The following is a 22,644-nucleotide window of genomic DNA, read 5'->3' as shown; positions in this document are numbered from 1 at the left end:
ATTCATACACTCTCTAATAAGAGGCATCAATAGATTGGTGGCCTAAGTGGCAATACCATATAGAACCGCATCTCCTGTAGGCTTTGACTTGTGTCTTTGGAGAAGGTGATGGGGGCATTTCAAACATTCAACTCTGAATGCTGTATTTCTGTTCCTAAAGAGGAGACACTTTCGGATCCATTGCAGATGGTTGGGAGAAGGAATCCTGTGGCTTAAAGTGCCCTGGGGACTTACGTTGCCTTTATAATATTTATTTTCTTTAGAAATAGTAGCCCTGATAATGATAATAAATAATAATAATAATAATAATAATAATAATAATAATAATAATAATAATGGGACACAGGTGGCGCTGTGGTCTAAACCACTGAGCCTCTTGGGCTTGCTGATCAGAAGGTTGGCGGTTCGAATCCCCATTATGGGGTGAGCTCCCGTTGTTCTGTCCCAGCTCCTGCCAACCTAGCAGTTTGAAAGCATGCCAGTGCAAGTAGATAAATAGATACCACTGCAGCGGGAAGGTAAATGCTGTTTCTGTGCTCTCTGGTTTCCGTCATGGTGTTCCGCTGTGCCAGAAGTGGCTTAATCATGCTGGCCACATGACCCGGAAGGCTGTCTGTGGACAAACGCCGGCTCCCTCGGCCTGAAAGTGAGATGAGCTCCACAATCCCATAGTCTCCTTTGACTGGACTTAACTGTCCAGGGATCCTTCACCTTTATCTTACAATCATTTAGTGAGAAATGAGCCTTCTCATGCCTTGCATTTTATAATTTATACCCTGCACATCTGGCTCGGTTTCCCCAGCCACTCTGGGCGTCTTACAGCAGATCTAAAAACATAATAAAAACATCAAGCATTAGAAACCTATTCAGGCATTCTTACCTTATGCCTGAAAAAATCACACAACGGCATCACAGAGACCCACTGGTCCTGGCCCTGAATCCCCACTGGTCCCACCTCTTCCAGTAGTTGGAGAGAGAGAAAATGAAACACGGAGGGCCACCCTATGGATTGGTGCCACAAATTGCACAGACAGAGGGGATGCATGCTATAGTCTGGCAAGGCTGTGTGGGCTCAGCTGTGCTATGGGCTTAGTCCCACACCCGCTAAGCTGTTTCCATACTGCCATTACTGGGACTCACATGTGGTGAAAGTGCTGTTATGCTCTTTTGGGCTTTATTGAGAAGAGCTAGTTCCCATAGAGGGACATGGGTGGCGCTGTGGGTTAAACCACAGAGCCTAGGACTTGCTGATCAGAAGGTCGGCAGTTCGAATCCCCACGACGGGGTGAGCTCCCGTTGCTCAGTCCCTGCTCCTGCCAACCTAGCAGTTCGAAAGCACATCAAAGTGCAAGTAGATAAATAGGTACCGCTCCGGCGGGAAGGTAAACAGTGTTTCTGTGTGCTGCTCTGGTTCACCAGAAGCGGCTTAGTCATGCTGGCCACATGACCTGGAAGCTGTACGCCGGCTCCCTTGGCCAATAAAGCGAGATGAGCACCACAACCCCAGAGTCGGCCACGACTGGACCTAATGGTCAGGGGCCCCTATGCTTTTACCTTACTTCCCACAGGTATCTTGTTGACCCACTTGTGAGAAGAGGATGCTGGACTAGATAGGCCTTTCGTCTGGTCCAGAAGGACTCTTTTTATGTCACCATGTTCAGTGATGACTGCTCCCTTTCTTAGTAAACTGGATATAAAAGAAACATCAACCCAAGCTGCATATGTTGTGGATTGGTCAACAGATGTGCTGGTAAAAACAACTGAACTGAATGAACATTATTTTTTGTATACTGGGTTTCAGAAGCTTCCAGCTTGTTCAAAAGTAACCCCCACTTCCCAGACTTTCTCTATGGTCTGTGCAAACTCTAATGGGATTAAAGGACTTCATGAGTGCGACACATTGTGCAAGACTGGTAGACTAAAGAGAAAAGTGTTTTTCTATTTGATGTCTTGAAAGAGCACATCTCTCAAAGAGGGAGGGAAGCTTCTAATACTAGTGATCTGACCCCTTTCATGTTTTCCAAAAACTAAAGGCAAGCTCCCCTTTCATCGGCCAGAGAAGGGGTGGAGAAGCTATTCATATTTTAAATATTTAAAGGAGCTCTTTTCAAACTGAACAGTTTCTTTGTGAAAGGAATCCTTAAGGGTACATGAAGACCTACATGGATATTTACCTGCTGCTGCATTTTACATAATAAGTGTCATGAGCAATATGGGTATTTTTGGCAGCATTGCTGTTGTGTACTTTAAAAGACCCCAGTCCTATGAAACTGAGCTTGCTCACCCCATAGTGGTCACATACTAACCCATCTTTGATTATAAGAACTAATTCAAGTGTTTAGAAATAACATATCGTACAGTCAGAAGGTGGGACGCGGGTGGCGCTGTAGGTTAAACCACAGAGCCTAGGACTTGCTGATCAGAAGGTCAGCGGTTCGAATCCCCACGACGGGGTGAGCTCCCGTTGCTCAGTCCCTGCTCCTGCCAACCTAGCAGTTCGAAAGCACGTCAAAGTGCAAGTAGATAAATAGGTACCACTCCGGCGGGAAGGTAAACAGCATTTCTGTGCACTGCTCTGGTTTGCCAGAAGCGGCTTAGTCATGCTGGCCACATGTACGCCGGCTCCCTCGGCCAATAAAACGAGATGAGCGCCGCAACCCCAGAGTTGGTCACGACTGGACCTAATGATCAGGGGTCCCTTTACCTTTACCTTACAGTCAGAATGTGACCATATCAGCTCCAAATGCACTTGCGTGTTCAGACCCAGAGACCTCCCCCCTAAATAAACACACATTTGAGTCAAATTTTAATTTTGGTTTTGGGCAGAATTTTGGCCACAACTTTATTGATTACAGATTACAGTGGTTGCATAGGCTCTGGTTTGACTAGCTCCCTGCACCCTTGCAGATGACACTGACCCAGAGCTCTATCATAGGTCAGCCAAGGGTGAACACCTGAGGTAGGTGGAAAGCCCGGGAACAGACTATGTCCACTCCCCAGATGCTTCCATGGACTCAGGCACGGGCACAACCCCCTCTTGGGGGTTGACCAAACCAAGTTGAGTCCCTGGATTTCTTTAACAGAATACCCTTCACATAGGGATGGCGAGACCGCTCTCCCATCCCTATCACCTGAACCAGAGCCTATCCACAACCTTAAAAGTTGTGATGATTTGCTACGTGGCAAGCGAAACCCAAATGGCAACAGCCAATCAGCCAAGTGGGGAAAATTCCTGCCAAGCCCCTGTCCCAATGACAGACGACACATGATGGCATAAGCAAGGTCAGTTGCACAATGCCCTAAATATAGGGAGAGGTGGGCGGGTGTTCTGATGCATGAGCTGAAAGAGGAAGCTCTGGGTCACGTGCATAGGCATATATAAGTCCCTTGGCTCATTCTGAAAGCTCCCCATTGGCCAAATTAAACCCAGCAATGAGGGACCTACCAATCAAGTGTTGTGGCTGTCCAATATACCCACACACAACCAGAAGGTCAGTCTCCAGGTCTCACCATAACACATGCCCTCTTTTCGGGAGGACATGCTTTATCTGTAGAGCTGCACTCAAATGGAAATTGGTCCATTAAGCCAAATGGTTTTGTACCTCACCAAACTCAGTCTGCCCTCACACATTTCCTAACCACCTGTTGTCTTACAGGTGACCAGTGGGTGACATTTCTTGCTAGCTTCCTCCTCCTCAGTTTTGTTCCTGTAAGGAAGAGTAGGATTAGAATTAGTGGGCTCTGCTTGTCATTGGCTCGTGCTTCTCCTATTGTTGGCTTCTCTGCTTTCCCCCCTGTAAGTCCCAGTTGACACCAACCATCACTGCAAAAGGCCTACTTGTGGGCAGAATGGTTACGGACATCATTCCATCAGATTTTCCCCATAGGAAGGATGTGTGAGACTGTAGTCAAACATGCATGAGTGCCAGTTAGTGCATGAAGGGGTTAAGAAAATAGAACTGGATTCCTAGACTCAGCTAGGTGACGTCCCCCTCTTCTCCAATAAGGGAGGAAGTGAAACCTTCTCTTCCTGTTCCCCCTCTTTCTCACTGTGACATGGAACTGAGTTTGCCTATGCCTGTTCTGTATTTTCTACCCAAGAACATCCTGCCTGTGTTCTCCTTGCTGCTGCTTGGAGAAATGCATGAATCTGACCTTTGGAGATTTTGCAAGTAAAGTATTTAAAGTTACTTAACAATGTGTGGTCTGTTCATTGCCAGAGGGGTAGAAAGAGAGGAGTGCTGTTTGCAAGCAAGCTAAATGGGACATGAAAAGGTTTAACAGCATATATTCCCACATTATACTGCTGCCTTTTTTTGTGTGAGTTTCAGCTCTGCCACTGGGGGCCCTCTCCTGCTGGGGAGTGAGTTTCACCTGTGTTTTGAATCCAGGCACCCAGCCAGTTCTTTTGTTATTTACCCACGCATGTGGATCACAGGACCATATATTTTCCTCCCACAGAGGAGCCATTGTTCACAGGAGCAGGGCTCACTATTAATTAGTGCAAGGACCTGCACAATCAACCTTCCTCTCCCTCTCCTTCCCTGGAACAGATTTTTGGTGGGTGCAGAGAAAGGGGCATTAGAAGTCCTTGACTGGATACGACCCTTATCTTTTCATTTATTCAAAATGAAAATGCTCACATTTGTTTTTGCTGACTTGAGCTCCTTTCAATCTCTTTGCTCTGCTGTGGCAACATACCTGATTTGCCAGCCGCTGTTTTCTGTTCCCAGAATATCCCAGACCGTACAGCATTCTGCCGCATTCTAGGAATGGGCAATGGCGGTCGCCACAAAAAAGTGACAGCCCTGCTGGTGACTGCCATTTCCCACAAAAATGCTCCAGAACCATGTGATAGGCAGTTCTGAAAAAATAAAATGACACCTGCTGGGCAACATCTGCCCCCACATTAGCTACTGCCATGGGAGAAAGATAACCATCCCCACCCCTGAGTGGGATGATTAAATTCTTACAGATGGCATTTGTTTGGTACTGAATGAACGTTGAACCAAATGGACCTCATTTGGTTCAGTGTTTCATTCATTAGAAAATCAGTGCATGCCCCTATATAAAACGACTCTCGTGTGAGCCCAGTATATAATTGACCCGTGCAATGCAATCTAGCTAAAAGCAAATCTTCATTCAGAGTCAGTGAAGATTATGTTATTTCATATATACATATATATATATATATATATATTTAAAAAGCAAGTTCACAGAAAATGACTCTGTGATGTAAAGAGAAAAGAAATCTCTGTCATTGCAGGCTTGGAGCAATGACTTTATGGTAGGGAAAGAGGCAATATAATGGCAGTGTTGCTCTGTGACCATTTTTACAAGGCAAGCCAATGCAAAATGATATCAGGGCAATGCAGGGGACATTGTAAAAACAGAATGCGGAAACCAGAAGAGCGAATCTGTTATAGAAATAACAAAATTGATTCTCACACTAAACAGTATATTGCTTTCATATGTCATACTTTCCGTCCTTCTGGCTTAGATGGAGCCAGACATGTTAAAGTCTCTCTCTTTTTATATTGTTGCTTGAATTGCCTCGCTCAAGGACAGGTAGTTACAATGCCCATGCACAGCGGTAAGCTGGCATTTAGAACCGTGTGATATATTTGCCGGTTTTGCTCACTTCAAATTCAATGCATTTGTGAAATAACTAACAATGCAGCGGCTACATTAGCAGCAGATTTCTCCCCCTCCAAAGCAGGCATATTTTCTTTCATCAAATAAAACCCTGTTTTTATGCTCCCTACGAGAGAATACAGTCCCAGGTTTGCACAAAAACACACACAAAACGACAAATGCACACAGTCTAAGCTGCAGAAAGCCAAGCATAGCAATTCAAAATGAAGTTAGTTGCACTGGATTAAGGTTGTGGCATTCGAACTGCATTTGAATGAGGGCACATTATGCAAAGCGTTTGCTAATTATGCAGATCAAGTCAAACTCTTTTCCTACTCCAAATCACCTCTTCCCAATGCTGCAAATAGGTAATTAGGGGTAGGTGCTTACAGGGAATGTGCTGTTCAACCTCAGGGCCACATTGCCTTTTGAGCATGTGCCTTTGCGCATGCACCCAGGCACCCCTCTCTATCCTCAACCCATGCAAACACGAGGCAATATTAAAATTCGAGGGAACACTCCAGTCTGGCAAAAGCACTCAAGGAGGATGTGAGGAAAGGTTGGTGAGAAGTGTAGAGTGCGCCAGAGGAAACAAGGAGTGTGAATTGGGGAGAATCTCAAGGGTGAGATAGTGGCAGAGACTGGCTGGATGAGGAAGAGTGGTGGGGGCCGCCCACCCAAGAGCCCCACAGGGAGGTTACAAAAGACGATAACTTAAAGAAAATAATAATAATAATAATAATAATAATAATAATAATAATAATAATATTTTACTTATACCCCACCCTTCCCAGCCAGGGCTGGGCTCAGGACGGCTAACACCAAATATAAATTACAATAAAAGTAATAGGGGATGAATGAATGAACTGTTAATTAAAATACGGCTTGAAATACAGCACAAAATGCAGCCTCATTTTAGTAAATGTAAAGGGACCCCTGACCATTAGGTCCAGTTGTGACGACTCTGGGGTTGCGGCGCTCATCTTGCTTTATTGGCCGAAGGAGCCGGCGTACAGCTTCCGGGTCATGTGGCCAGCATGACTAAGCCACTTCTGGCAAACCAGAGCAGCGCACGGAAACGCCGTTTACCTTCCCGCCGGAGTGGTACCTATTTATCTACTTGCACTTTGACGTGCTTTCGAACTGCTAGGTTGGCAGGAGCAGGGACTGAGCAATGGGAGCTCACCCCGTCGCGGGGATTTGAACCTTCTGATCGGCAAGTCCTAGGCTCTGTGGTTTAACCGACAGCTCCACCCGCGTCCCTTAACCATTCTTACTCGCCTGCTAATTGAAACCCACCCCCCAACCCTCTCAATAACCTTTCTGAGATATCCCAAGGTTTTCTCAAAAATAGCTTGAAAACGGTAAGATTAAATTGGTCAGGAATTGTTCTACAGATACCTTGTATTTTGGGTAGATGTATTTCCCCGAATGCAAACATTTTCCAATTTTGAGTCAGGTTTCATCATCAAGATTAAATGCCAGCATCTTTTCGGTGAGATCTCCCCATCTGCGGAATGGATGGCTTTGACCTTTCTTGCTTCCATCCATTTTGCTCGATCGCCATCTCTTCTCCTTGCATGTTCATCTTAAGCCCGGACTATAAATTATGTATAGTATATGGCATTATGAGATTTGACCGTTCTGTGATGCACCTAAGGGAAGAAACAGGCAGCCTTTTATACACTAAATAGACTGACAAGAGCTAGAAGCTATGAGAGCACCGCTTAACTCAAAATGATAGAGAATAGCAGTAAAACACCAGTAGGGATCAAAAGGCAAGATGCATCTCCAGGCCCAGGACTTTGATTCCCAGCATACTGAGCTCCAGATCAATAAATCAAAAGTTAAATGTTATGAACTGGCATTACAAGGATGGCAGCGGTTAGAGTGGGAGTAAAGATTGAGGTGACTTACCTTTAAACCCCACTGCAGCTTGGCAAAGTTTTCACTACAGCATTCTTCTCCGTAGGAATGCTGTACTGTACATCCCCCAGTCATTTCAAAGCTGACTCTTTTGACTTGTCACAACCGTAGCAATTTCTGGGGGGAAAGAGAGAACTGTGTGCTGTGCTAGTAATCCTACAATAGCCCTGGAAGTAGATTGGTATAATTACCCCCACGTTTGAGGGGCAGGCTGGTTTCAGACAGAGAAACAGCAGCTCACTCGGCAAGTTAACATCTAAGTTGAATTTACATCAGAACCACTGTCTTTACGATAAGAGTTGCTAATCCTTTTTAGGGGGAACCAGTGGAGACATTTGAATTTTGAGAAAATGCCGCGGGCACCAGTTACAAAACGGCTGGCGTGGGAGGGGCATGACATAAGGCTGCCACATCCAAAATAACAAAAAAAAATTAAAAACAGGACCACAAAATGGTCAGACATGCCCCCAATTGGGGGTGGAGAGGCACCTGCATAAGCCACCACCATGGTCACTGTTATGTACTGAAGTTCTCACCCTGGGCCAGCAGGGGGATACTGTAGATAGTTTTCACTCAGGTCCGCATATGCAAATAAGGAATTGAAAGTGACGTTCAGTGATTGGATAGTTACAGAAAGTTGTTACTGTTGTTTTGTAGTTGAGCTCTATATAAGCAGGTTGGCTGAACCCTTCAGTTCAGTTCTGTTCTGGCCTGTGAATAAACAAGAGCTGTCTGACGAATCGCTGTGTCGTCTGATATGTTCACCCACAACTTAACAGTCACAATGAGAAATCCTCTTTGTACATCTCTTCTGATCAGAGGGGTGGGGTGCGGGTGGCGCTGTGGTCTAAACCACTGAGCCTCTTGGGCTTGGTGATCAGAAGGTTGGCAGTTCGAATCCCCGCAACGGGGTGAGCTCCCGTTGCTCTGTCCCAGCTCCTGCCAACCTAGCAGTTCAAAAGCACGCAATTGAAAGTAGATAAATAGGTACCATTGCGGTAGGAAGGTAAACAATGTTTCTGTGCACTCTGGTTTCCATCATTCTGTTCCGTTGTGCCAGAAGAAGTTTTGTCATGCTGGCCACATGACCCAGAAAGCTGTCTGTGGACAAAGGCCAGCTCCCTCAGCCTGAAAGCGAGATGAGCGCTGCAACCCCATAGTTACCTTTGACTGGACTTATCTGTCCAGGGGTCCTTTACCTCCTTTACCTTATCTTGTTTAGAACAGAGAGGAGAGCAGGCCTCCAGTCCCAGCACTGAATGAAATCTGGGTAAAGGGGGAAGGTTTGTTCAATGTAGGGGAGAATTGAACAGAAGCAGCAAAGCATCTCTTGTGCATTGTGGCGTTTTGAGGTGATGTTTATGAAGACCCTTCATAAAGGACAGCAGTAACTACAGTGGTGCATGTGGGCACCATATTGGTGCTGTGTGGGAATCAGAGAAGCTTTTTGTATGTGCTACTCCAACCTTTCAACCACAGTTTGCCGCTGCTTCAAAATCTAGGAAATCGGATAGCACTCACTAGTGTTTGCCCAGAAACTAGTATTGAAAACCAAGATCAAACCATAATTTCCAATCCTGATTTCTGGGCAAACTATGGTCGATAAGCTATGATTTGATGCTTAATACAACCAGTGCTTTTTTTCTAAAAAAAAAATAAATGTTTAAGGATACTCTCATTCCGTATGAGACTCCGTATGACAGGAGACTCAGGATACTCTCATTCCGTATGAGACTCCGTATGACAGGAAAGGAGGCCGCCATCAGGGGTAGCAATGGAACTGACGATTCACCGTGTTGGACAAGAAACAAACAAAATATTATTATTTTTAGTTTCTTCTCCTGTTAGATTCACAAAATGTATAGGGGCATGCATACCCCCAGGGGAAAAAAAACACTGAATGCAACCAAGAACAGAAAGCAGCTTTCTTCTGCTCCTACACATACCACTAAACATTGGTTTAGCGTTACATCTGTTTTTGGTGCAAAACTTTGTTTTAGTGGCGCATCCCCTAAGTTATAGAAAAGATGCACCCTTTGCCAGGTTCAAGCTATTTTGCAGTTTTTGTTTCAAAGCCATTTTCTACTCCGCAGTAAAATTTCAAATGTTGCTACCTCACACATTTATTTCCATTAGCTTCTCCTTCTTATCATAATTAGTGGTACATAAACCTTGGCTTATATTCCGTATGTATAAAGGGCAATGCATATATCCAATAAGAAACCTGCAATTAATCCAGAGAGAGCACTCCATTGCGTGGACAGGCGGAGTCCCCAGATCCCAAGCGCCCCCCCCCCCCCCGTTATGTGGAATAACGACTCAAGACAACATGCTATGGGATGAAATTGGCCACAACTTTATTAAATTTCAAATGTGGGTAGACCTTGGCTCAGGCATTGGGCGTTCTCCCTCCCCAGTCCCCAGCCGGGGACCTAGGGAGCATCAGGGTTATCCAGTGTGTGTGTGGGGGGGGATGGGCCGGCTCTGGAGAACATATGTTCAAGCAGAGATAGCCGCCCCCATTATGCCGCCGCTGCAGGGGAGAGCAATGACAACCTTTCGGCGTACGGTCAAAGCCTCCCTTCAGAAACCCCTTTAACGGGGAACCCTGGTATCGCTGCTGCAAAGAGGAAGATGGACTAAAGGATTCCGCCCAAGGCATGATACCGCCAAAGTTGTGACATTTTGCTACAGGAAAGGCGAAACCTGCCAATGCAGGGAAATTCCTTTCCGGCCCTTTGACAGTGACCTTAACATAGCAGCGCCCGCATACCTGTGAAGAAAAATTAACCTGCAAAACCTATGAAGAAAAGTTAACCTGCAAAATAATGCATTAACTGAGGGTGGGTAGGGTGGGAGAAGCTCTGGAGTCAAGTGAGGATTCCCAGGTAAGATCCTCCCTCTATTGTGTGGGCAAGTAATCCCTCCCCTACCTGGCCTGGTCTCCTTGGTAACGCTTCCCCAGGTGGGAATGGACAACTGACTGAGGTAGGCGGAGACCTCCAGGTATCCCACCTGAGGGAAGGCAAAGCCTATGCTGATGGGGCCACTCCAGATCCAGGGCTGCATGCGTCCACGCAAAGGGCGCCCCCCCGTTTTAAGCGGGGAGTGGTCATTATCATTTTTACCCAGCGCCATGACAAGAAATGCAAAAAGTTAACATTCTTTCCATCCCCTGAAATGCAGTCATTCAACCCGCCTTGAAGCCAGCCATGTGTGCAATCCTGAGGGCAGAGCACATCGTCCTAGCTATTGTAAAATGTACCATTTGGATTGAATTTTAATAAGACATTCAATATATTCCAGGTATGCGGCAGTGTGTGGGAGAGCTATGATTACTGTGAGAATGTCAACTTCAGCTCCCTCTCCCTCTCCCTTCTTTCCTTAGGACTGAAAGAAAAAGTTCTTCGTTGACATAGCAGTGGAATACATTTTTTTTTTTGTCTTAAAACAATTTCTTTGGCTTGAATAGTTTTATCTGAAATTTAACACATACACACCCACCCCTCTCTCTATATGTGTGTATTCTGCTCTTGAAGGCTTGCATTCAAATACAAATCCACAAATCCACATATACATACAAATGGATCTCTAAGTAGTACCAAATATACTCTTACATGTCAGATCAGAGTAAAAACAGGCTATAATGTGCACTGGGAATCTTTTTCAAAAAGCATAGCATATGGCACATTGAAGATTGCATGATGATGTTGGGATTCTCCCATTTCTTCGAAGAATGAAGGCCTTGTTTGGGCTATTGGGGAAGGTACCACAAACAATTGAAATCACGGGCAGGATTTGAGATAGGAGCAGTGGAAGAAAAAGGATAAAGTAACTGTATTAGAGGGATTTGTGTAATGGGCGAGAGTTTGATATATAATGCACTAAGGTAAAGGTAAAGGGACCCCTGACCATTAGGTCCAGTCGTGGCCGACTCTGGGGTTGCGGGGCTCATCTCGCTTTATTGGCCGAGGGAGCTAGCGTACGGCTTCCAGGTCATGTGGCCAGCATGACTAAGCCACTTCTGGTGAATCAGAGCAGCGCACGGAAACGCCGTTTACCTTCCCGCTGGAGCGGTACCTATTTATCTACTTGCACTTTGAAGTGCTTTCAAACTGCTAGGTTGGCAGGAGCAGGAGGGAGCAATGGGAGCTGACCCCGTTGCGGGGATTTGAACCGCCGACCTTCTGATTGGCAAGCCCTAGGCTCTGTGGTTTAACCCACAGCGCCACCCGCATAGAAAGTGTTTAAACAAAAAGATTGTGGAAGTAGGGGTGGGAAGGCAATACGCTATTTAATGTAACTATTTAATTTGAAGTCAATTAGTAGAAAAAAGAAATCCAATGAAAATTATATTGCGGGTGGGGAGGATTATGCCTTTTGTTAACCTTAGCATATTGCAGCCAGAGCTCCCATGACCATAAGCACAGAGGTTGAACTTCTGGTTCATATGGGTAACTAATAAACTGTGGCCAAGTGCAATGTATATCGGTGACAATATAATCATTATCAACATACAATCCTGCAGAAACTGAGATACACAAAGATGTTTAACTCTTTGATGCAGTACTTTTGATTTTAGCTTTGGCTATGCTCCACTGTTCTGTTTCCAGATGTAGTGACTTAGATCCTCCTGGAAACTCACGAGCAAGAATCATTCCCTTTTTCGATCCTAAGGTAGGATACTCAGATATATATATACTTTTTATCTTTTATCACAGATGTCCTGTGTAGCTATTGTTACTAATGGACTGGTCCTCCATACATTCGTCCATAAGAACATAAAAAGATGCTATGCTGGCATTTCATCTTATGCTGAATCTTCAGGGTTTTCTGCTTTTTATTCCTTGTCTGTTTTATCATTCAATTCTTGAGTGCTTTCGGATATAAATAGCTGCCGTTTTCATTTTATAGATACATACACACACACTTACAAAAGTTACTGAACTCTAGCCTATCCTTATTTTATAAAGGAGTCATGATATAGTCAGAGTGAATAAAAATAAAAAACTAGATTTAAAGTGGAAGCAGTATTTCTTCTTTTGAATTACCATCTGCTGTGAATGTCAAATGTTGTCAGGAGCTGCAGTGATCTTCATAGCAATGTATTATTTTGAATGCCTATACATTCCTATGCATGCCTAGTCAATCCTATACATAACTATTCAAAGTCCCATTGAGTACAATTGATCTTGTTTCTAGGTAAGTGGATAAAGATGGCAATCTAAGTCTCGGTTTGCATGGGCAACTATAAAAGCAGCCGAGAGAGAGAGAGAGAGAGAGAGAGAGAGAGAGAGGGAGGGAGGGAGGGAGGGAGAGAGGGAGAGGGAGAGAGATGTAATGAAATGAGAATTCTATGACATCTTAACATCACCTGTGGCAAGTTCACTAAATATATGGCAAACAACCACCCTTGGTTGAGAATTTAGCACTGACTTTTAGATTATTGTCAAAGTTCATTGCGGTTTTTGTTTTTTAAAAAAACAACATAGTTGTTTTATTTTCTCTCAAATTGTCAACACACATCATTGCTATCAAAGTTGATCTAGAGCAGATTATGAGGCCAATATGGAGATTCCTGCTCATGCTTTTAAAAAAAAGCTTTTATAAAGCCTCTTCAAATTCGTAAAATTATCAAAGGTTAGATTTAAAAATCCAATGGAATGCATCATTCATGCTTGTTCTTTTCACATGGAAAGAACAAGGAAGAAATAAGCCAGCTGCAACAGGTCAGAAGATGCCAGATGAAAGTGCAAATGAGCGTTGGGGTGGATTGAAGCACGTATAAACATCCCTCGTCCGATTGCACAAAGGTTATCTTGATGGCTCATGAAGTTAGAATGCATTGTCAAGAGCAAAGCTATGGCAAAGCTAATGGGATTTTTTTTACTAAGGTGGCAGTCTGTGACATCACAATAAGTTGTGTATGCAAAAGTATTTCAAAACTCAATTAAACTGAAATAACTTTTCTACGAGTGACTCTCTCTTTCTCTCTCTTTTAAAAAAACTTCCATTCTTGCCTGGTAATCAAAATTTATACCCTTGAGTTATGCAGCATATAATGTCAAATCTAAAACAAATCTGAGCAGCTCCTTTTGCAACATGGTGCTTTTCTTCCTGTCAGCACAAGAGAGGCAGAAAGCAAGAATCATCAGCGCCACTGTCTGTTAAAGGTCAAAATACATTTCATTTGGTACACGATACACTAGTTTGGGGGGGGGCGGAATCCAGGCTTGTTTATAAACACATATTCTTCAAATCATTGTTCCTCCCACCACATTGTTTCTATTATTTTGTACATACATTTGATTGAGATTTTAAAACAAAACAAAACCAACAACCATATTTCTCATGCAATTCAAATTATGGGTTTGTATTTCTGAATATTGTAAGTGCTAATATGTATCTCTGATGCAGCCATACATTTCTTATATGGTAATGACTGCAAATGATTTTAAGTGCACAAAATTTCCAAAATCTGTCCTGCGTGTAAATTAGGGTGCCGTTCTGCGCATATTTACTTGGGATTAGGTATGCACAGAATAACATCCTAAATTTTGAAAAGTGCATAATCTGCATGCATATTGAGGTTCTGACCTGCTAATAAGTTTCAGAGCTGTGGATCAAATGAGTTCATATAGGAATTTGCAAGGATTCAGCAGGGGACAGCATGGTGGAGCTGGTTTGGTTTTCCAATACCTGAGTTGCTGCTGTTTACGAAAAGGGAGGTGGGCAAGGTGGCAGAGAGCTTAAGGTAAAGGTAAAGGGACCCCTGACCATTAGGTCCAGTCGTGACCGACTCTGGGGTTGCGGCGCTCATCTCGCTTTATTGGCCGAGGGAGCCAGCATACAGCTTGGCCAGCATGACTAAGCCACTTCTGGCAAACCAAAGTGGCACACGGAAACGCCGTTTACCTTCCCGCCGGAGGGATACCTAATTATCTATTTGCACTTTGACGTGCTTTCGAACTGCAAGGTTGGCAGCAGCAGGGATCGAGCAATGGGAACTCACCCCGTCACGGGGATTCAAACCACCGACCTTCTGATCGGCAAGCCCTAGGCTCTGTGGTTTAACCCACAGCACCACCCACGTCCCTGGCAGAGAACTTGGGATGGTGCAAATGCACTGATACTGCTAATCTGGTACTCCTGCTGGTTTGGTTTCACCACACAGGCCTCCTCATAAGCAACAGTGACTCAGCTTCCTCGTGGGTGGGTTGACTCTGCCAGAAGGTGTGGATCAGGTCAGTTTTTATCAGAATTCAAAAAGATTCAGTTCCTCAAGTGCAGAACAAGGGAAGGGGTTGGAGTCTGCATGGTGGTTTCCACAAAGGATGACCTAGATGTAACTGCCTTGGGCTTCCTTTTTGGAAAGGAAAGGAAAGGAAAGGAAAGGAAAGGAAAGGAAAGGAAAGGAGAAAGGAAGGAAGGAAGGAAGGAAGGAAGGAAGGAAGGAAGGAAGGAAGGAAGGAAAGAAAGAAAGAAAGAAAGAAAGAAAGAAAATAGAAAAGAAAAGAAAACTGAAAGAGCCTTCCTCCATTCTTCTAACTCCAGTTTTATGATAACTCAAAGAAAGTACGAGGCAATGAAATGAGACAGAATAGATTTTAGGGGGGGTTTTACCCCTCCCGCACTTTGTGCTCTGAAGCAGGTAGTGGTGAGTAAAATATACTGAACAGTTTGAAACCAGGAACAATAACGTGAACTGTTTTCTGGGTTCATCGGTGTCTCAGCCCATTAAACTGGAAGTGTCTGTGCTGTCAACTGAGGTGTGAACAGAGAGATAATTATACTAATTGTGCTGGCTGGGAAAACAGAGCACAAGGGGAGAGACAGAATGATTTGCTTGTACATGGCAGATGAGAGGCTCCGTTGCACATCAGTTTCCTGGGATCTAAGATGCCTTCCTCCGCTCAGAACCAAAGGAAGGTGAAGGCAGAGGGACAGAAAAACAAAGTGGGACGAAAAGAAGCCATATGGCAGGTCACCAGCAGGGCTTGCATCAGCTCTGAAGCTGGGGTCTAATTTGGTGAGCTAATGGAGGCTGTGCAGCCTCAGCAGGGCCAGCACTTCTGTGAGGTAGAGTGAGGCAGTTGCGGCAAATGCTGAGAGGTGAAAAGTGGCTAGAAATATGTGGTTTGTCCTGCAGTTCCTAACCTAGCTTGCTGCCCAAGGCTGTGGTGGGAGACTTAGTTCCATCGCCAGCACTGAAGTAAGAGTCAATTACCAGTCTAGTTAGATTTTCTGCACAGAATGGGAATGCACCATCTTGTCTCAGGCAGCAAAGTGGCTTGGGCCATTCCTGACCGGAGGCCTCAAAACTCTCCTGCCAGGTTCCCTAAGGTTTAGAGCTGTGTGAGGAGGAGCTAAGTGATGGCCCCAGGAAGATGTGGGAGTAGAACCAGGTGAGAGAGGTGAAGCCTAGCTCAGGGGATGGCTTTAACAGAAGATTAGGCAGGCTCATGGATGATTAATGCATCAATGACTGCATGTCAAAATGGCAATGTTCTGCCTCCACTGATGGAGACAATACACCTCTCATTTGTTGGTTTCTGTGTGTTGCCACTGTGCAGTGCTTTGGAGTCACAAGACTCTGTTTTGCATTCCAGAGATTCCAGACTGTTGGAAGTCTCATGGGAGATGGGAGACAGATGTGGTCTTTACTGGTTTCTTGTTCCTTTGTTCCGGTTGTTCTCTGTCTTTCACAGAGAGAGGATGTTTTCTTTTCTGTCTGCGTAGTTAGAAATAAAGCTCATAAATCTCGCCACTTCTGCTGCTTTGAAACTCTGCTGAATGGGAACGTGCTTGGAGCCTTATCAGAGGCTCAGGTCGTTAATTATCGTCGGAGGAGAGAATGAAGGCTCGACCGGAGGAGTCGCTCGGTAGAGTGGAGATTCCAACATTATTGCCAGTGGCTTGGAATCCCAAGTGGGAAGAGCATGATTGCATTCAGGTTGGATCAGGTTAGCCAAATTAATTTGTATGATGTTGGTGGGTTCTTGTTGCTGTCTTGTTGAGCTATGTATGTGATGAAGGGTAACCATACCGGGGTGCAAGCGTCTTCTTCTATTTGTCTCCATGTCAGTTTCAGTTTGTTGGTTAGTTTTTCTAATAAGGCTGTTTCCCATATTATTTGATATCATTGGTCCATGCTTTCTCCTGACAGGTCTCTCCAGTGTCTGACTATGATGCTTCTGGCTGCTGAGAGTAGGTGGGTTATGAGCTCATTGTGATGTGAGTGGGCATTATTGTCCTGGAAGATGTTCAGTAGGTCCTGTTCTGGGGTGACTTCTAATACTTGCTTAGTTATTTTGCATATTTCTTGTATGATTGATGTCCAGAAGAGTTGGATGTTAGGACATTCCCACCACATGTGGAGGTATGTGCCTGTGGAGGTGCATCCTCTCCAGCATTTTGGTGAGGCTCCTAGGAATATTAGCATTAGTTTCCGTGGTGTCCAGTACCACCTATAAGTGAGTTTCAGAGTGAGTTCTTTTCTTTTCTTTTCACTGATATGGAATTAAAGAGAGGTTTAGATCACATTCTAGTCCATTGGATGGGTTTAATCTCATAGTCTATTGTTTTTTGATTACGTCTAGGGGGTTTGTGGAATTTTGGAGTAGTATTTCATATACAGGCCATAGCTGACTGGTTTGCCATTGTGTGGACAGGACATTTGACTAGATTGGCCTTTGGTCTGATGCAGAGGGCTTTTTTGGTGTTCTTATGATGGCACCGGGTAGGTTGAGGGACACAGCTTGGCTGTGTGGAGCTTGGGTGGAGCCAGATAAATGACAGGTGCCCAGAGTGGCTGGGGAGACCCAGTCAGATGGGTAGGGTATAAATAAATTATTATTATTATTATTATTATTATTATTATTATTATTATTATTATCAGCAAAAGCTCTAAAGCCAAGGCCCCCCTCTCCCCCCCAAAAAATACTCTGACCATTTCCTTTCTTTGATGTCCAAACAAAATGATCAAATTTCATTTTATCTATGGGGAACATATTAAATGCCAACAACTGTCTCAAGAGATGGATTAGAAAGAAACCAGAAAATCTGGGAAGCACACCCTTGCCCCCCGAATTTATTCTAGCACATTTCTAATAAGGCTTATGCAGAAGAGGCTATGTTGGCATCGTCAGCCAAGCAAATCAACCTTATTTCCATTTTCAGTGGAAGGGTTTTGGTGATGGTAGGGAAATCAAATGAGATCAAACTCCAGAAAGGCTCTTGAACCAGGCTGCTTCTTATTATGTCTGTCCAACTTCATAAAAAAGTGTTTCTGTTAATTATTATGAGGATCAGCCAGAGGATGGTAATATAACTGTATTGAGAGCTCTGGGTTCAGCATTCCCCCCATCTCCTTCTCCTTCCTCTGGCCCCATCAAAGAGCAATCTAGCACCCTTTGGCTGTTGCTGCCCCTCAATATGAAAGCGGATCTAATAACACATTGATTCCTGATGAGAGATGGATATACTTCTGCAGATTTTTTTGTGGGGAGGGAAGGGTGACTGATAGAAACCAATGTTATTCTGGTCCCGAGGGTTAACTGTGCGGTGAGGTCCGAGCCCAGTCTGAGGTCGAGGGTGCGGTATGGAGGCTGTCCGTCAAAGCTGAAGCAGGGTCCAAGGCAGGGAGTTGGGTGAAGTCAGGAACTCTGGCAGAAGAGCAGGACAGGGTGCAGGCAGGAACAGGCTACCAACAATGTTGCTCCTGCAACCTGGGACTGGGGCTGGCTGGCTTTTATCTGCCCCGAGGCATAGGGCGGCCCCGGTCCACAGGTGACTCGCCTCTCCTGGCCTGGAGGCGAGCACTCCTCCTGCAAGAACTTAGTTCCCTCCGCCTCTCTGCCCTGAGCCTCTGCAGCTCAGGAGAGGCTGGAGGGTTACCGGACCCAAAGGCAACCTCAGCTTCCCCTGACAGGCCTGAGAGTGGAGCACCTGCAGGCAATGGGTCCTCCATCACCTCAGGAGCCAGAGCAGACTCAGCTGGTGTCTGCACCTGAGGATCCAGCACAGGTGAGGACCCTTCAGGCTCAAACCCAGCCCCGGCTCAGCTGGTTCTGGAGGTGGGGACTCCTGTGCAGGCTGGGATTCCTCATGTTCAGCCATCACAAATGTGCTCACTCTGAATTGGCTTGGTGATGCCATCACATAGCAAGTCTCATTGGCTGAATAGCACATTTGTGGGATTGTTCTGCTATGTGATACCCAATCAACTGAGCTATTGCAGCATGAAGAAATACTTTGGATTGTTTTTTTAAAATTATGCCATAGATTCCGCCAATCAGACAGCAAGCAGCACTCTGGAAGTGAAAGAGGTCAAGGGGCATTTTGGCCTCTTGGAAGCACTGTTTGCTGTGAAAATGTCTGCTGGCAGACATTCAGCATGGACCTGATACGAATTACTGATAAGACAGTTTCTACTTGCTAAAACAAGAGTGGGCAACCTGTGTCCCTGCAGATATTGTTGTCTGCTGTGCTCTAGTTCATCACTGAAGCCTACAGAATTCTTTCCATGGAAATGTCAAGGAAAAAAATAAGATGTGTAGAGGCACAGGTCTGTTTGCAAAGAGGAGTTCAATGTTATTGGGTGAGTTATAAGGCAATTCAGAATACCAGAAGACTGGGGGCCAGAACATACTGTGCGATGCTTAAGATTTGAGGTAGGCAGGATCATGACAGCAGATGTTTATGTGTGAATGATAGCAGCAACAACAAAAAGCCCACATGGGGTTGTCGTTGTCTCCATTTTGGCTCTGTTTAGGGGGATGTGGTCCAGCAGAATTTGCTGGAGGCCAAGGAAAAGAATTAATGTTCCTAAGCACACCCCAGTATTAGTTATCTCATGGCAGCCATTCTTTCAGCATGCCGGGGTGAACACTTGTATCACATCTCCAGGAAGACATGCAGAAAACAAGATCTCTGTTTCATGGGTTAGCACTTGCAGGCGACAGGGAATTAGGAGTGTAATGATATCACAAGTGTGTATCTTCTTTTTATGAGGTGTTACCGGGGAGATGCAGAGTTGCTGCTCTCGACAGCATCCACATGTCCCTAGCAGCCTGGCCCTTAAAGCTTGAAATGTTCTTCTCCTCGTCTAGAAAATCAAAGTCAAGATAGAGAGCTGCTGTAAAATGTTTCCCAAAATTTACATCCTTCCCTTGTTTGAAGAGCTGCGCAAAGATTCTCAAAAAGTTTCCCTTGTTGTATTTTCTGGCTTTGTTTTGTTTTCAGCTTTTAGTTATGTGTCCAGCTAGTTTTGATGCTATAGCACGCGTGTGAAGCACTAACATGGCCAAAAGCAAGCATTTGATGCTGTCTGGCATTGATTCAGCTGTCAGGAGACAATTTAATGAAACCCAGGGAGCTGTCAGTTACCAATATACATCAGTGGTGTTATTAGTTTAAATGTTAGCTTTCTGCCTTTCAGCTGCAGAGATTCCATTTTGCAGGCTTCTGAGTTTAGGTAGGATCTGGCCAAGATCAAGAAGCAGGAGGAGGTGATGTCTGGAAGTATCCAACAGCTCATAAACCATTAAGAGATTAATATACCAGTAGCTACTAAGTAGGGTGGCGCTGTGGGTTAAACCACAGAGCCTAGGACTTGCCGATCAGAAGGTTGGCAGTTCGAATCCCCACGATGGGGTGAGCTCCCGTTGCTCGGTCCCCGCTCCTGCCAACCTAGCAGTTCGAAAGCACATCAAAGTGCAAGTAGATAAATAGGTACCGCTCCGGTGGGAAGGTAAACGGCATTTCTGTGTGCTGCTCTGGTTCGCCAGAAGTGGCTTAGTCATGCTGGCCACATGACCCGAAGCTGTACGCCGGCTCCCTCGGCCAATAAAGCGAGATGAGCGCCGCAACCCCAGAGTCGGTCATGACTGGACCTAATGGTCAGGGGTCCCTTTACCTTTTCCTTTAGCTACTAAGTAGCAACATGAAGTGCATCAAGCAACAAATGATTTAGCTTTGATTTTGAATAGATACCTTATGCATGTTTGTTCTTGAAAATTAGACGAGAGCAGATCCACATCTACAAAATATATGGTGTAGGAAAACAGATATAAATTTTACAGCTTGTTATGTAGTAAAAGAAAATATAATGAAAATGTGTTTTCGATTGTTTCTCACCCCAGTAAAATTAGCAAAAATTTATAAAAAGCATCCAAATCTCTGCTGGAAGTGCAAGAGATGGGGACATTATACCATATGTGGTGGGGGTGTAAGGTGGTAAGACAATTTTGGAATGAGGTACATGAGTAGATCAAAAAGTTCCTCAGGAGTTCTATTTTTTAAAAAAAACAGAGTCATACTTACTGAGTTCATTGACAAACAACATACCCAAGGACAAAAGGAATATATTTTTGTATATAACTGCAGCTGCAAGAATACTTATGGCAAAATATCGAAAAAGAGAAAAAGTACCACAAATGACAGAATAGCAAGTTAAGATTTGTGAGTTTGCCGAGATGGCAAAAATGACTGCAGCAATCAGGGGCTGCTCCAATCAAAAATTCTATACAGAATGGAAATGCATAGGGGAATACAGGAAGAAATATGGTGTTAAAGCAGAACTCTTAATAGGAAATTGTTAAGAGTGTAAGGACAAAAGAAGTAATTATAATTTAACAGTTTTCAAGTTACTCTATTTTATCAAAGCAACTAGAAAAAAATATATATTATTGGCAGGGAACTGCCATCGGAGCCAGAGGGAGATGGAGGGCTCCAGAGGGATTCCGGAGAGCGTCCCAGGAGGGAGAGAGGCAGCCCATCTTCTGGGGAAGGAAATCAGTGTAGCACCAGTGGAGAAGGGGGGCAGATAGGGGAATCGGCAAGGTGGCTCCATGACTCCTCACTGGAGACCAGCGGGGAGAGCACGGGTCCTCCGCTGCCCACACCCTCCCTGCGCAGAAGGCTTCCGCGCAGGGAGAGTAGGCGGAGACTAGGCGTCAAAGAGCTTCTTTGCTGGAAGAAGTTCAAGAAATGCCCACTGACTGATTCTGCCAGCGATTGAGACAGCCATGGGTGAGTGGCTGTCCGGACAGAAAGGGTTCACCCAGGTAACTCAGCCAAGCGTGGCGCCGATTTACGCACAAGCAACCCCTAGAACCATTACAATTATGATGGGAAGATCTCACACAGGTGAAGGGAAGCAATGGGGAGGAGGGGAGGGTTAGGCTGAATTTGGGAAATAAAATAAAATATGGGACAGCAAAGGATATAATAGATTCTTATAGAATAGTAATATATTGTAACCAGAATAGAAGTTTAAAAGGGGAAGTATATGTACTTTTAGTATTTTCATTATTGTAATAGTTATTATTACTGTCTTTTTCGCTCTATAGGACGCAACCGACCATAGGATGCACCTTGTTTTAGAGGGGGAGAACAAGAAGACAAATATCTCCCCCTCCCTGCCCAGTGCCCCTTCAGTGAAGCGGCAGGAGAAACAGAAACCCTTCCATTTCTCCTCCCGCTTCGCTGAAGGGGCGCTGCGCAGAGAGGGAAAACTGTGCAGTGCCTCTCCAGCGAAGCGAAGCCAGGAGAGCGAGAGGGATCAGTGCGCACCGACCCCTCTCACTCTCCAGGCTTCAGCGAAAGCAACGCAAAGCCTCCAGAGCGCGGAGGGAGCACTCTCTCTGCACTTCGGAGGCTTCGCGTTGCTATCGCTGAAGCCAAGGAGCCTGCATTCACTCCATAAGATGCACACATATTTCCCCTTAATTTTTGGAGGGGGAAAAGTGCGTCTTATAGAGCAAAAAATACAATATTTCTTATCAGTAGAAGGCAATGCTAATTTAGACTTCTTTGTTTTGCTGTCTGTATAAAAAAAATTTAAGCCAATAAAAAAAGGAAAGGAAAGGAAAGAAAAGAAAAGAATATGGTGTAGGATAGAGAGGGCTCTCTGCCCTCCTCTTCATCAAATAAACCAAGTGGTCCACCAGAAGAGAAGAGTAATCTCTTCCATGCCCATCCTAGAAACACAGTGGGCTGTTGCAGGAGGGACAGAGCTCTCCATCTTTCTCCTGACAGCCAGCAGCTGGCCCTCATCCCATTTGCCTTTGGTCAGTGTTCATT

The 22,644-nt window shown here is 44.9% G+C and overlaps 1 long non-coding RNA gene across 1 annotated transcript in view; it reads right to left on the bottom strand.

The window, feature by feature from the left end:
- Positions 1–3,331: 3,331 nt before the first annotated feature.
- The window catches only part of LOC309349721, a 43,701-nt gene continuing 24,388 nt past the window's right edge, over positions 3,332–22,644 (bottom strand). Inside the window, exons 2-4 of the long non-coding RNA XR_014160133.1 lie at positions 7,552–7,677; positions 7,036–7,289; positions 3,332–3,707 (exon numbers count right to left, since the gene is read on the bottom strand). This is a non-coding gene — a long non-coding RNA (uncharacterized lncRNA). The remainder of the gene's footprint in view (positions 3,708–7,035; positions 7,290–7,551; positions 7,678–22,644) is intronic.

This window comes from Podarcis erhardii (genome assembly GCF_964252035.2).
Source record: "Podarcis erhardii genome assembly, chromosome: 9".
Taxonomy (NCBI): Eukaryota; Metazoa; Chordata; class Lepidosauria; order Squamata; family Lacertidae; genus Podarcis; species Podarcis erhardii.
Note: the sequence above shows the minus strand (reverse complement) of the source record. Positions and strands in the feature narration are given on the sequence as shown.